Here is a 15,425-nt window from a genome sequence, read left to right as displayed (position 1 = left end):
ACATTCTTTTGATTTGGAAGTGGCATCCATACTATACAAAATGTCCAGACTAACTAAACCGCAGGTTCATCTGGATGATCGAGTAATCCTTTTTCTCTCTATTCTGTCGTCTAAATATATATATATATATATATATGTGTGTGTGTGTGTGTGTGTTTATTATAACAATAAGGAAGGTACAAGTGAAAAATATTCTTCTATTAAACAAAATAGAAAAAATGTATCATTCGAGAAAATTAAGCAGTGAAATCCTTTTTAATTTTCCTAAATATGAAACCCATCTCAATAAAATAAAAAAATCATGGAAAACGCACATTTTAAAATTAAACATATTATCTCATTAAAGTATTTATCTAAATCTAAGAAATGAAATTATTATTCATCTAAAACAAAACGCATAACTCATTATGTTGGACTAAAGTAAACTAAGATGTTAATTTCTTTTTATGAGATTTAAAAATAGTATGTAACAATTAACACCGAGCCTTTAAAATGTATACACCGCGTATCTGTTGAATATTTTGTGTCAATTTACATTCCATACACATTTATCTAAATTAATTTAGTAGCATTTGAAAAGTTTTACTGTATTACCTTTTTTATTTTATATGAATCAAGGGAAAAAATGAATGTTTAACCGAATACGACAAAGCTCAAGAGGATTACATATGGGACTCTCTCGTATTCATGTTACATAGAAAATAATTAAAAGTAAGTAAATAAAATACAAAAAACCATTCATTTTAGTTGATTTCAGGAAGAAAAATGGATACCTCGATTCCAGATATATATAATGTGGCAGAATTCCTAACATACATTAATAAAATTATGCCATAAGTGTTTTATTTGTTATTCTGTATATCGAATGGTGGATATAAGAAACGTATTTGTCATCAGTATTTCATTATGACCGTTGTCATATGATGGACCCGTTGCTCTATATGTTCTTCATAGCAGCGTTGAAAGCTGTTCGTTTCTCATAGCAATGTACTACGAAGGAATAGCAGTGACTGCAACTCCGATACGATTCCCCTCTCCCTCAGTTCCGATACTGTGACGCAATGTGCAAGCACACTTCTTGCTGGGGGTATCCCTTTAAGAAAATATCAACACATATTAGATCGGAGAAATAAATCGCCAAGATTTGTTACCAACGATGAGAAATATCTGAAGCAAACATTCACGCATTCTCTGTCCTGTATGAGGTAGCCCTTCTTATTGGAATCATAAATGGTGCATATTCGCTAGCCATATTTCATATAAAAACTCCATATTCTTGAGCCTGTCTGAGATAACTCTTCTTTTTGGAACCACAAATGGCCACATGTAACTGGGGAAGAAATAATTCCCATAGCATCCTTAGGTAACGTTCATTAGTGACAGTTAAACACACCCACACCATCATCGCATCGTTGATGCAGCAGTCTTCATTTGACAGAGATCATGTTAAAACACATTGATAAATGACATTCTTGTAACTAGTATTTAATACTGTAACTAGTGTAAACTGATAGTCAGAGATGGCGATCCATTCATTAAAATAAAGAAAGAATATTAAAATTGAGGCAGGTCACCATTAACGAAAGCATATCTATAAATTCGAAATTTACAGAAGTTCAATTTATGATTACAAATAACTTAATTAACTTACTTTCACATGAGCATAGTCTCGTAGATAAGATTACACAAACGCTCAGTAGGTAGCTTTCTATAAATGGATGAAAATAGCAAAAGGTTTCGCTAAAGAAAGTTCATACAACTAACTTCAAGTTAATTTTATCTCCAGCGCAAGTAAATCAGAAATAATCGCATGTTTCTATAGATTTGCTGCATCGCCCTGTTTCCCTTTGGGCTCAGTGAAGCATGTGGTCTTTTCGAAATATTCAGAACTAATAAAACTCGGTATAAAAATGAAATTGTAATAGAATTTCAGTGCTTGCGTTTATGTAATACGTTTGCTCTATTTATTTCCGTAAACTTGAAAAGAATTTGTGTCAGAAATTCAAGTTTGGGTCACGCATCTAAGAAGTCAATTTAGAAAACAAAACAAATATCTGAGTTTTATTTTTAATCTACTCAAATATTGGTTTAATCTTTTAGTAATTGGTAAACTTACCGGCAGTTAAATTCTAAATTATAGTTTGGACTGTAGTTTGACGCTTGAAACAGGCGCTAAATTGGTTTAGGACGAAGATAACGAAGATAAGCTACTATCCTAGAAGGTATGAGCTACTTCCTAAAATAAAAAAGCACATATTTCTCACATAATTGGAGAACGCTAAAAGTCTCATGCTGAAACTTAACCAGACTATAAGAGTTCGGTGGTTTTTATCTATTCAGTTACTGAAGCGCCAAGTAAACTGCATCAAATTAAAGCACTTTACAAATCAAATAAAAGCAGACATCTTTTTAAGAGGATCACCTCTGAAAGTGACCAGTATTTTCGACACCATTAGTAAACAACAGTACTAAATAACCACAAGGGAAAAAAGAAAACCTCCACAGAAGACCAAAATCCTTTGGAATCGTAGGTAGTCTACTCAGAGAGTCTTTCACTGCATATATATATATACCAATTATGTTTCGAATAATTAATTATTTAATCATTATTTACTCAAGTTTGTAATAAATTGAATACATTCTTCTCAATGCTTCTGTGACGTAATAATCAGATATCAATCATTTGAGTAATCTCTAGATCTAAGTTACATTACAACGAAAGTCATAATCAACTTTTCGAAAACCTTCGCCCATTGATGAAATGCTTTCAGCCATTCATGATACTGTTCATAGGTTTCATAAAAAGATTTTATGATTTTTTAACTGACCCACGAATGCTGTAGTTTGTTTGTAAAGTATTTCTCCCGCCTTCCTAGCTTACCTTCGTGGTCAGCACACTGAACCGATAATTCAAAGGTTCATGGTTCGATTCCCGGCGAAGGCGATTGCAAACGTTTCATCTTTGCTGCTTCCAAAAATCCTAATGTCTTTATAAGCTATTACGAGAAGGATGCGGTGAACCAAATCTTCAAGATAAAGTAATTCCACTATCAATACCATTGAAAGAAATAACTTACGTTACAGAGAAATAACACACAACACACACAAAATAGCTAACCACTCGAATCAGCGGCTTTGCATTCTGTTTAATGTATATTATATAACATAATTAATCCATTCAAGACCACCGTTCCAAACGATTTTGTCTTGTGTGGAGATGGTTGTTTTAGAGTGGTGATTTCATGATGCCACCTTTCAAAGGGGGCCTTCTTAGAGAGCTGTGAACGGACAGTTCACTGTACTTATCGAAAATGTCTAAGATCCCCATTGCGAACGATCTTGACATTTGCAAGAAAATGATTTTTGATGCTAAAGAAAAATTGTTCTTTATATTTCGAGATTCCAGTGTTTTCCTTAGAAAACGTTTTCGAAATTGGAATATATATATACATATATACATCATTTCATATATATGTCGTTTCCGCAAATGTTCTTATTCGGTTCTTTCTTTCACAACCGTTGGACAGACATTACACTTCCAATTATAAAAATGTTTTTCATTATGCAAATATTCACGTTTTAGCGCTTTCATATTTTAAAAAAACAGCTTGCATTTTATTTGGTCCCCAGTCTCTGTACTTATCTTTAAAAAATTGTATGCTGGTTGTAAAAAATGAAAAATAAGGAGTTTGAATTTCGCCCGAAGAAATTGCTCGAGATATTTAATTCCAAAATTTAGTATAATTGGCGTAATTTTTAACTTGCCTTCCGAAGTAGCTTATTAAATAAATTAGCAAAGTTCGATTTCAATTTCTCCTCATGCCTTTCAATTATATTCTTTTATGGTTTTCTAATAATTAACTTTCTTTAATTTATAATTTTGTTACAAATGCTAAAAGGATTTTCCTACAAGTAATTTTGAAAGGTAAAAATAAGTTACTAATACTCTCATAACCATTTATTAATTTAGAATCATAATCTAGTTACCATATAATGAATTCATAAGCTAGAAATATTTTTAATTTATAAAATAAGGTTATGAGTTGGCTGTGAATAATGTTACGAGTTGGCTAATGAGTCTGTGTGATCAGGCTGCTCTACTGAGTAAAAAAAGTTAACTAGCTAATATAGCCCAGCTTCTAATTCCTTGGCTATGTTCTTTATAAAGTCTTTTACATTGTTAAACTACAAGTGGTTGAGAGAGAAGATCCTCAACACTGGTAAATCAGCTATCTTACCCCTCAGCCGCTGGTAGCTCAAATCAAAGATGGGTGTTTTCGTGGACGTGGATGGGTGTTTTCTTGCTTTACCCCATGTGTAATATGAATAGGAACCAGTTTCCTTTAAAATTTTTCTCACGAAGAGCTATCCCTTCTTAAAATAATAGCTTTCGAGTGAAAATGCGCATAGCTAGTGTAGTATTAATCTATTATTAAAAATACAATTTGCTTTAAAATTTTAGCCTTAAACATTTAATTTTGGATGACATCAATCGCTGTCCATTAACGAACACTTAAATGTAGCATATACTTCGTAGTTTGTAAACAAAAGTATTGTCCAAAAAATTAATACCATCGTCATTGAACATCTAAAAGAAAGTGAAAATAAGTCAGTGGAGCTTAGCAGATTCACTGAAGCATTCAGCCTGAAGTCAGTTGATGCAATTTTCTTTTGATGCAACCATTGGAGGAATATTTGTTCATTCATTGTTAGAACAATGTCACGATGCATAATTACACGCTAAGACGACTTTCTGAGGCTAGTTAAACTAGTATTCTCAGGACAAAGTGTCTTACATAAAATGATTCTTTCAGTTACAATGCGATTGCCAACATATTATATTTTATCAATGCATAAAATTCTCATATGTTGCATTATAATGGCAAAAAAAAACCTATCGCAAGAAATTCTTTCCCTGAAAAATTTTTAAGGCAAATCAGCATACAGCAAAGAAGCAGTTGCTCTTTATTTATCTGGGAAAAGTTTTGAATCTTCGCAGGCCCAATTAGACTTATTTCATAACAAAAAGACTTAATTATTCAAGACATAGCTGTACATTAATTTCGCCGAATCGCTTTCACACGACTTGCAACAAATGCATCCCTCAAATACAATACTTTTATTTTTCCGGGAGACGAAAATCCCTTAATACAAACACTATCACTTCGAGACGTTTAGTAATACCGACATATAGTAAAGAAGGCATGTTTGAAATGCAGTGGGTATACAATTTCACCTAATCAGGATCTTCACACGTACACTGAAGAATTGAGAAATGTTGGTAATGGCTGTGATGATAGTGGTTAGATTGAGTTGGTGAAAGTAAGTCGAAATTGGGTGTAAGAAGAAGAAGAAAGTGACCTTTTGTTAATATGCTTCTTTGTCTAAATTTGTCAAGTCAAGCAGATAATTAACATCTATGTCTTCTTCTTTTGTTTGCTTCGCTGTCGAAACATGAGGTGTGTACCTACTACCATTACCCCTAATTAATGCAGTAAGAGCCTAAACAAAAGAATAGTGGATGGAATAGTAATAGAAAAGTTGTCCACAGTATGCAGGTGGTCATGTAATTGTATAATTATTCATACTATTGGAAACATTTAAAATCATATGGCAATGCGCAAGTACTCATGTAACTAAGTTTCTAGGTATTCATTCACTTTTTGAATTACGGCGGAAGAACCAAGTAAGTTACAGAAAAAAAAATGCATAGTATGTATATACCTCTCTCATCACGCTGACATTTATGATATACATATATATAAATTTCAGCTTTATAGCAAACCTACATAATCACTGCTCATAATTAGAAGGAAGAGATTTGTTTCATGGTTGCATCTGAAATATTACCCCTGGAACTACTTCTTAAGATTATCAATGAATCGGGACAAAGGTCTCCACTCTTCTTTTATTTGTCGTCTCTTGTGGGAGATGAAGCTTAATATATGGGGTTGTCTCTTGTGGGTGAAAGCTTTAAGTGGGAGCACACTTTAAATCTGAAGACACTATCTCTACAGCTGTTAGGCTTTTCAAACCAGAAAATGCAATGAAACCAACTATGCATTAACCAGGATTCGAACACCGGATCTCTTTTTAATGCTAGTCGAACATATTACCCTTATACGCCAAAGGCGCGAAATGGTGAATGCAATAATTCCTTATATTCTCCACCCTTAAAAACCAATAAGGAAAGGAAGAAAACCTAGTCGCCAAAACCAAGTAGTGAGGAATTATCTCCATCGCATTCTAGTCGAGAACTGCTTTACGGTCTTTTCGAATTTTTAAAGTTAAATAATTTGATAAATCACCTTCTGTTCACGCTGGGCTCTCGTATGGATCTTAATTCTGTATTTTTGGATTATAACCAGACGTATTACCACTTACACCACAAAGGCACACAGCGAGGCAGGCAGAACTACCTTACATTGAAAGTTTCCGATGCAAGAAATTTGAAAATCCATTGTACCTTGACGATATTCAAACCACAGATCTTCAACTTGTTAGCTAGACGGGCTATTCCCTCACACGACAACAGCACGCAGGAGCATATGAAAATTTCTTATAAATTTAACACTTTTTTTTTTGTCACATAGCTTTTGTCGACCCATAATACATTCTGCAGATCTTTCCTAAATCTGCATGCCATTTCAAAATTGGAAGGAAAAAAAACGATATATCTCTTTGGGTCCAACATCATCCGGTTTCGAAGCAATATATCTTTCTGATTCTTTCAATTAGCAATAATATTTGCTAATCTGAAGACACTAGCTCTACAGCTTTCTCAACAGCAAAATAGCATATTATAATTTTTCGTAAAGTGGATCATACCTATATGAGTTAGAAAAAAAATTTTACTTCCAATTACATATTTTAAAAGTACTTGAACCACACTTAAGTTCTTGCATCTTGCATGCCTCAGGCGGAAGTGCAGAAAACTGTTATCAAAGATTAAATTATAAAATAGTATGAGTTAAAATTTGATGTCAAAATAATTGGCTTTAAACGAGAAATCAATTATATGCTTGCGTGTGCTTAAGATATTTCCTTCTCTGAAATAATTCAAGCATTTCACAATTTGAACATAAATGTTTAACCACTGCACATGCAACCAACTTGTTCTGAGAATAAAGATTTTAAAGCAAATTTTATAATTTGAAATATATATATAAATTTAAAAATCTGAATATATTGTTAGAACCGCCATGATCTGAATAAAATAATATTTTGTCTCAAATGCTACCTTTGGAATTTCTTAAAGCCGTTTTATCAAGGTGAAAAATCAAGTGTTTTTATCGTTAAGTAGTATTTGAAATTCTTCAGTTAATGTAGTAAGAGCCTAAACAAAAGAAATTTCAGTCATGGTGGTCATATAATTGTAAAATTACTCATACTATTGGAAAAATTTAAAAGCATACTTCGATGCTCGAGTATTCATGTAATAAGTTTCTAGGTATTCAGTCACTTTGTGAGTTATTATCGAAGACTCAAATAAGTTACAGAAAAATTACATACTATTTATATAACTTTGTGGTCACACTGACATTTATGTTATTTTCTCCCTCCTTTCTGCACGCGTTCGTGGTGTAATTGGAAGCACACTCGACGCGTATTCGAGAGGTCCCATTTCGAGTCTCGGAGAGAGCATTGCACATTTTTCATGTTTCTTGCTTAAAAAATCCTAATGACTCTACAGTGGCGCCCGAACTAAAAGGTGGTGGATGATGATTCTTCACCACGAGGATTTGACGACTAGGTTCCCTAATCCCCAGCCGATCTTTAAAAAAAGGGAGTGTATAAGGTATTTTCTCCATCCTTTCTGGATGCTTTCGTGATGTAATGGTTAGCACAGTCGACGCGTATTCGAATGGTCCAGGTTTGTGTCCCGGTGAGGGCACTGATCATTTTTCATGTTTCCTACTTCAAAAATAACCTAATGTCTCCACAATAATACTATAATACTAAAAAATAAGCTAATGCCTCTATAATATAATATGAATTTCAGCATGACAACAAAGCTATATAAATACTGTTCAGAATTAGAACGAAGAGGTTGTTTCGTGGTTGCACCTGAAATATTTTCTCTGAAACTACCTCTCAAAGTCATCAATGAATTGGAACAAATGTCTTCTCTTCTTTCATTTCCTATTCTTTACAGTTTTCACATCATCGAACTTCAAAATCGCAGCCTTTTAAGCAAAATTTTATTGCATGACGGCCCAGCTGGGCCGTAGGCTTATCCTCTTATAATCCATTCTTATATCCATAGGAAGAAGAGAAAAAATATTAATTTTTGAGGGAAATCTGTGATAGAGCTTCTTCAAGCTGTTTAACCAATGCCTCTGTTTGACCAACGAAAATCTTCTGCGTAAGCAAGTTTTCCCTTTGGTAAGTAAAGGATATTATATTATTATATAATATAGCGAAACAAACGTAGTAAAGATAGTAGTAAAATAATAATACATCTTGGTAAAATACTAAATAGCACATAGTACACAATACACTATTAACATTGGTTATCAAAGATAATAGTTCAAGATTTTCGAGCTTTCCTAGACCATTAACAGCAATACACAAACTGGACTCTGCAGGATTATAAACCAGTGATGAACGGTAAAATAAAATTAAAACTGTTCAAGATTTTGCCCAACACGACAATGGTGATGCGTAATTTGACGACCTTTACTGTGTACTGTATCCGTAAGTCTACAGATTTAATAAAATTAAAACTATCGTGGAGTATACCGTATACACGACATCATTGCACTACTCACGTGTGTGTAGATCTTATCCTGTAGATCGACGTTAACATAAGGTGAAAAGAATGATGCTCATTTAAGATCTTTATGCAATAAAATCTATACATCTTTGTAAATTATAACATAAATCAGTTAAATTGTTACGGAGCTTACTTATCTTGGCCAGAGGGATGCTCATATTCAGGATTTTATTTCACGTGATAAAATATATTGACTTGTATGCATATAGATTTAATAAAGTTTAAGTATCATGAAATGTATCCTACATGAAAATAACGATGCATATTTTTGTTAATTTTACTCTACGATATAAAATTCTATACACAGATATGTCTAAGGATTTTATATATTTTGAAACTTTTAGTTTACAACAATTTATTATCTAAAAAAGAAATCATTCAGAAAAACCTTTCCTTTGAAATAATGTGATAATAGGTAAATATAAATTATTAACAAAAAGCTGAACATTCAACAATCGTTCCTGTAAAAAAATAAAGGACGTAGCTTTCGTAGTGGCAATCTCCAACGGATACAAAAGTTTTAAAAACAGTAAGCAGCGTATCAGACTGGGTATTTGAAATAGTTAGATGCAACGTCCTGAAACAGGTGTTCTTGGTCAAACATCGTTTAGCCCATTGCTAGCAGAGTATTATTGAAACAACTGTCCGATTCAGACATTCTTGTAAATACTGGGAGATAAATTTGAATTTTCAGTTTCGCAACAAAAGGAGCACTGTAAAGATTCAGATCCCATATTTAATGGAATCATTCTTGAACTTCCTTAAAATTGCAAGCTATTTTTAAATGGCTTTTTCAGTTGCGTTTGTATTAAAGGTTGATCCGATGATAAAAGTTCTGCACATCATTAATGACGACTATCGAGTATTAGAATTAAATCGAGTTCTTGATGCTCATATATTAAGAGAAACAAAGCGCGTGATCAGGTTGAATTTGATTAATATTACATAAATAAGAATATTTTTGAAGGGCACAGACCATTGTAAATGGATCTTTTCGAAAATAGAAATTTTAATGCTTTGAAGTAGATGCCACAGTTTTCAGTATGCGAATTTCATGTCCTGGGGAAATATGAAATGCTACCAATTCACTTCAGAAAAATCATTATTACAAAACTTCAATCATAAAATGTAATCAATAAAAAAGTTGCCCAGCTATCATCTAAAATAATAATGTTTTTCTTTATTAAACAACTCCAAAAGTCTCCAGTGGAGTTAATTTCTCACAAAACACTATCATAATAAGTTTTTTGATCCTCCTATTTTTTTGCTATTTGCTATATTTTTGCTATTTTTAAGTATATCATTTGATGTTCTGCTGCTTGAATTTCGGGCGAGTCATTCTTAAACTAGTGAGCTTGTCGTTAATTTAAGCACGAATCTAAAGATTATATAGCATTTTTCTTAACTTTTCTTTTTACTTGCTTTTTATTTTTATTTACTGTTTTACTTATTTACTGAATCTTTTAATGGTAAACTCTTTTATGAGGCGTTAAAACTGCAGTGTGAGATTTCCAGGTTCCAGCTGCTTTTCTTTTATTCTGCTATGCAGAATGAGGGCACTTGTAATCCATTCGCCCAAAAATAATCACAAGAAGTAAGTTATAAAAAAAAAGGAGAAGCAAATTTTCCTATTCAGTTCTCAAAGGTACTCTAGATCGAAACTGGGATGTATTCGCACAAAAGTCGTACTGTTCTTCCCGTATACAGAGTTTAAGACAAACGACACATACATTCGCTATCCCATCCTCATGACTATATATGATGCACTCCACAGCCTGAGCATGGAATTAGCAAGAAAATCATTTATAAAAAAAATACTGTCATGTCGGGTTGACTCCAAGGATTTAAGATAAACAATAACAACAGATCTTCCAATAAGCTAATAGTAAAGTGAAAAAAAAAAGAAAGTTTTTTTTATCGATACTTAAAATTAAAATTATGTAATGAGAAAATATTCTTTAAAAATAATATAAACCGTATTCTTTGGCTACAAACGAATTAATTAATTCTTAAACGTGTTAGCTCTGTTGATATATAATAGACACAAACAGGCGCCAAAAATACCCACACGCATATATATATATATGCATGTGTGTGTTTTAAGTTGCTGACTAATTTATTATACGTTCAAACATTCCTTTAGCCTCTTTTTGCTCAGGCTTGTCTCCCGTTGCCTGAGGGAATTGTGGTTTCTTTCAATAATACTTATTACCAAGGTCAACGGAGAAATATCTAATAGGGGAAGAATATTTAGGTGACCTTTATATATTATCTATATAATACATACAGTAAAATGTCCAATGAAAATCATTTACAAAATTATATGATTCTGGTCTTTTATGAAGATTATCTGTCTCCTGAGACAAAAATTCAATGTTATTTAACTATGTTCCAAAAATAATGATCTATTTCAAAGGTGATGATATTAGAGAGATGATTGCCATAAGAAATTTCACTGTCTGCTTATGTATAATATTCAAATAATAACAAAAAATTAAATTAAGCAATACTGAACCGCAGTTAAAAGAACCGAGAAGATTTAATGATCTATCATTTCTTTAGTAAGATAGGCACTTCTTTATAGAAACTCTTATAGGTGATTGTCTAGGTTGGCCTAAAGGTAAAAATAATCTTATTTTATGGATTGAGTTGACAGTTTTTCAAGAGTTGGATGACACATTAAACATGTTAAGGCTTTTGCATAAAATGACTTCTTAAAATTTTTCAACGAGTTATTATTCTAAAGTAATAGTAAAATACTCACCTTGTCAGCAGATTCAAGAAAAATTACACGGGATGTAAATAGCAAAAAAGAGGCTTAAACTATTAGAATGCTAAGAAATGATGAGAAGAGGTAAAGGGGTAAAAACGCAGAAATATCACTACTAACGCAGAAATATCAAGTAACAAAATTTTCTCAAAAGACATTTTATTATTTGTTCAAAACTCTAAAAATGACCCTGCAGGTCTTGCACGAGGAAAGAAAATCATCGCGAGGCAGACCTTGCAGCTCAGACATACATCTTTGCTATTGTTTCTTCAAAAATATTGGCTATTAAAAATTATTAAAAATAAAAACTCATTTTAAAGACGACAACATGACCTTTAAAATAAGTTTCAGTAACAGGATAAACTGATGGTTTCCCCCTTTTATCTCCTTACCCTTATCAAATAAATGAATGTTTGATAACAACCAAAGCAGAATTTTGAAGGATTTTAAATGTGCGAGGCAATTGTCTCATGTTGTCACGCAAACGTGTCACACTACGGGCTTTTGAAATAAGAAATTAGCAGCTCCTTCTAATAATAGACAGGAATTGGTAGGGAATTGCTTTGAATAATAGACAGGAATTGGTAGGGAATTGCTTTGAATAATAGACAGGAATTGGTAGGGAATTGCTTTGAACTACATGGTTCGGAAGGGAAAGGCTCAATATTATTCTCTACCGTTACGGTCTCTCATAAAATAAATCTGTAGGATGAATCTATAACGATTTGACGTCAAACTGCTACACAATAATTATAAAGGGAAAATCACAGCTCTTGAAGGGCAGTTGGGAAAGGTTGATAGGTAGTTACAGATCTTCTGGGTGAATCCCATAGATTTTAGATGGGAAGAAACAGCGAAAAATATGGGTAAAGGAAAGGGTTCTCATACGCCCACATGCGAAATAAAAGTCCACTCGAAGCTGTGTCATACGTCATATTCCTCTACAAATTAATTTTAGAGGAAATCTCAAATGCATTCCATTCTTAAAAATATAAAAATATGAAAAACTAATTTCCACACACTCTTGGATACGATTATTTAATTTACAATTAATACGATTGGACAGAATAATTTAATTTGCAGAATATCTGCGAGGACATATTCATCTCAATTTAGAACGAGGGCTACGAGAAGATACTTCTCCTTTCAAAGCATCTGTTTTTAAAAAGCAAATGCTACAGAAAATAAAGAAAGAAAAAAGAAAATTTCAAACAGAGGATATCCACTCATGTTTCTAAAAACTTAGGACCAGCAATTTTAAATATTTCGTTTAGTTTACTTTGTTTAAGAGTCAAAAGGCAGTAAGAATAAATTGTAAAATTCCTGTATATAAATATTCTGTAACGTGAAAATTATCAAAGGAAAAAAAAAATTATCCCAAAAAATATGCATTACAGAAATTTTCATTAACGCTGTTATTAAGAAGAAACTTCAGTCCCCTCTTTACAAGGCTTGTATCGATGAGTCTTGATATTAGCGCTATTAAAATTTCTTTTTCTATGGTATTAACTAGAAGTAAAACAACTGTTTTCAGAGCTACTATTACACTCTTTCCGGACATCTTCTATTTAGAGAGTCTTTTGATCTTGTTCTTCAGTTATTCGACAATTTCATTCTTTGCGCTGGCATTTTCAGAGCCTTATGCTATAAGGTACTTCTTAGCATGTCTTCGTGGTGTAATGGCCAGCACACTCAGCGCGTATTCGAGAGGTCCGAGGTTCGAGTCCCGGCGAGGGCACTGCTCATTTTTCTTATCTTTTGTTTCGAAAATAACCTAATGTCTCCACAATGGCGCCGGAACTAAAAAAGGTGGGGGATAATGATTCTTCACCACCATGATTTGGCGATTGGGTCTCCTAATCCCCAGTAGCCCTTTAAAAGATAGAGTATATAAAGTATATCTCCCGCCTTCTTAGCATACCTTTCTGGTGTAATGGCCAGCACACTCGGTCCGTATTCGAGAGGTTTGTAGTTCGACTCTCGGTTCGATTGTTAATTTTTCATGTCTCCTGCTTCCAAATACCCTAATATTTTTGCAATGCCTTGTATTTTTTTAGTTGCTGTATTCTAACTAAAACTGATAATATGTTGTATGAACTAAAGGCCAAATAATAAGCCAAATAATTTATTATGATATTGCTTTATTCTAACTAAAACTGATAATATGTTATATGAACTAAAAACCAAATAATAAGCCAAATAATTTATTATGGTATATATCATAGTAGAAAATGTGTTAAACCGAAATATTATGCAATCACTATGATTCAAATGTAAAATTTCTCGAAGCGATGAGGTTTCTAAAATCTTAGGACCAGCAATTTTAAATGTATCGTTTAGTTTACTTTCTTTAAGAGACAAAAGGCTATAAGAATAAATTGTAAAATGCCTGTATATAAATATTCTGTAACATCATACATACACTCGGCATTTTAATGAATTCATAGAAGCTGGATTTTTTTTTTTTTCTGATCTCATGATTATTTCCAAATCTTAGATACAACTGAATAAATTTCTCTTCTTGAAATAATCTTCAACAATATAAATTTCTCTATAAGTAAAAAATAAATGAAAAAAATGTAGATTTTTGTATATTCAGATGCTATAAATAGAAACGATTATTTATTATGATGCTGATATTTACTTTTTATTAATGATATTATATTCAGAAATATTTAAATACCACCTAAATAACCAATATTTAATCCCAGAATGCAAATTTGAAACTTTAGCGGAGCATTAAATCGATAGAAAAGGATAAAACTTTTTTATATTAAGTTATTCCCATTATTTTATATGTAAAGTCGATTATTTTTTTCTTTTAAATATGTATGGAACAGTGACAACGAGTTTAATATAACATGAAACAGTTTTTTTTTTTTTTTACTTCTAAAAAATGAAATATAACAAGTTCTGAAATAAGCCAATCAAAACAAATAAATAAAACTCACATTTCTAGAATATGAGTTTGACTCAAATTTTGAGAATGAAGATTAAAAACATTTTCTCCCATTTTCGGAACAGTGAGTTTAAATGCTACAATTTGATGAAATACACATTTATATTCTAAATTTGCTGACCTTATCAAATTTATTAGTTTTCTCTACGTAATATTTCATTCCTTTTCTGCTATTATTTATTAAAATAATATTTCTTTCTTACCTTCAATAAATTCTACATCCCAGAAGCACGTGTTGTGACAGGAAATAAAAGGAGATTCTGATGAATTACTTTGAAAGAGTACGTTGTTTATTTGAACAGGTAGACGCAGTTTCTGCTCATCCGCTTCCGCGCCTCTGAAGTAATAAACTACTTCGTTTCGTGGTCTTTTGAAGAGCTGTCGCAAACGTGTTTCTTTTTTTAGTTATTGCCGAAATGGAGAAAGTTTCAACACTTTCGCGGAAGGTGGCGCTAATACTCCTAGCCGATCTGTTGTGTTTACGTTCCTGATTTGCTCTTTTCTTAAAAGTGAATGCTTTGATGGTCTATTGCTTCTAGAGTTATATTTACATACGAGGACTGACCTGATCAGCATTTACATTTTCAGCTCATGATGGATTTCAAAGCATTATGAGCATTTCGATTTTTAAACCATGGTTTGAATCTAAGAGCTCTTTAGAAGGTCATGGCATTAAGCTCTTGCCGAAAAGGCCTTGGAAGTTTATCAAGCGGCGTTAAGCAAAGTAAAAATCATTCATATAAAACATAAGATTTCACTTTTAATTACTTCTACATTGGGCAAGAACTTTTAGATGCATTAAACTGAAACAATGTCTAGTGAAATTATAAAAATAAACAAATGAAATTCTAATTGAAAAAAAAAATCATATCTTTATGTGTCCTTCGACAGCTTAAAATGACCATTTTATTTTTCCTCCT

At 32.3% G+C, this 15,425-nt stretch overlaps 1 protein-coding gene across 1 annotated transcript in view; it reads right to left on the bottom strand.

Moving 5' to 3' along the window:
* The window catches only part of LOC118193957 (uncharacterized), a 114,830-nt gene extending 99,962 nt beyond the window's left edge, over nt 1-14,868 (bottom strand). Inside the window, exon 1 of the mRNA XM_035365124.2 lies at nt 14,709-14,868. The gene's annotated coding sequence lies outside the window, so the exon portion shown is untranslated. The remainder of the gene's footprint in view (nt 1-14,708) is intronic.
* Nucleotides 14,869-15,425: the final 557 nt, after the last annotated feature.

The sequence above is a fragment of the Stegodyphus dumicola genome, chromosome 8, assembly GCF_044657685.1.
Source record: "Stegodyphus dumicola isolate Sdum_Otavi_A_Nest chromosome 8, ASM4465768v1".
Taxonomy (NCBI): domain Eukaryota; kingdom Metazoa; phylum Arthropoda; class Arachnida; order Araneae; family Eresidae; genus Stegodyphus; species Stegodyphus dumicola.
The sequence above is the reverse complement of the archived record's forward strand: the minus strand, read 5'-3'. Positions and strand labels throughout refer to the sequence as shown.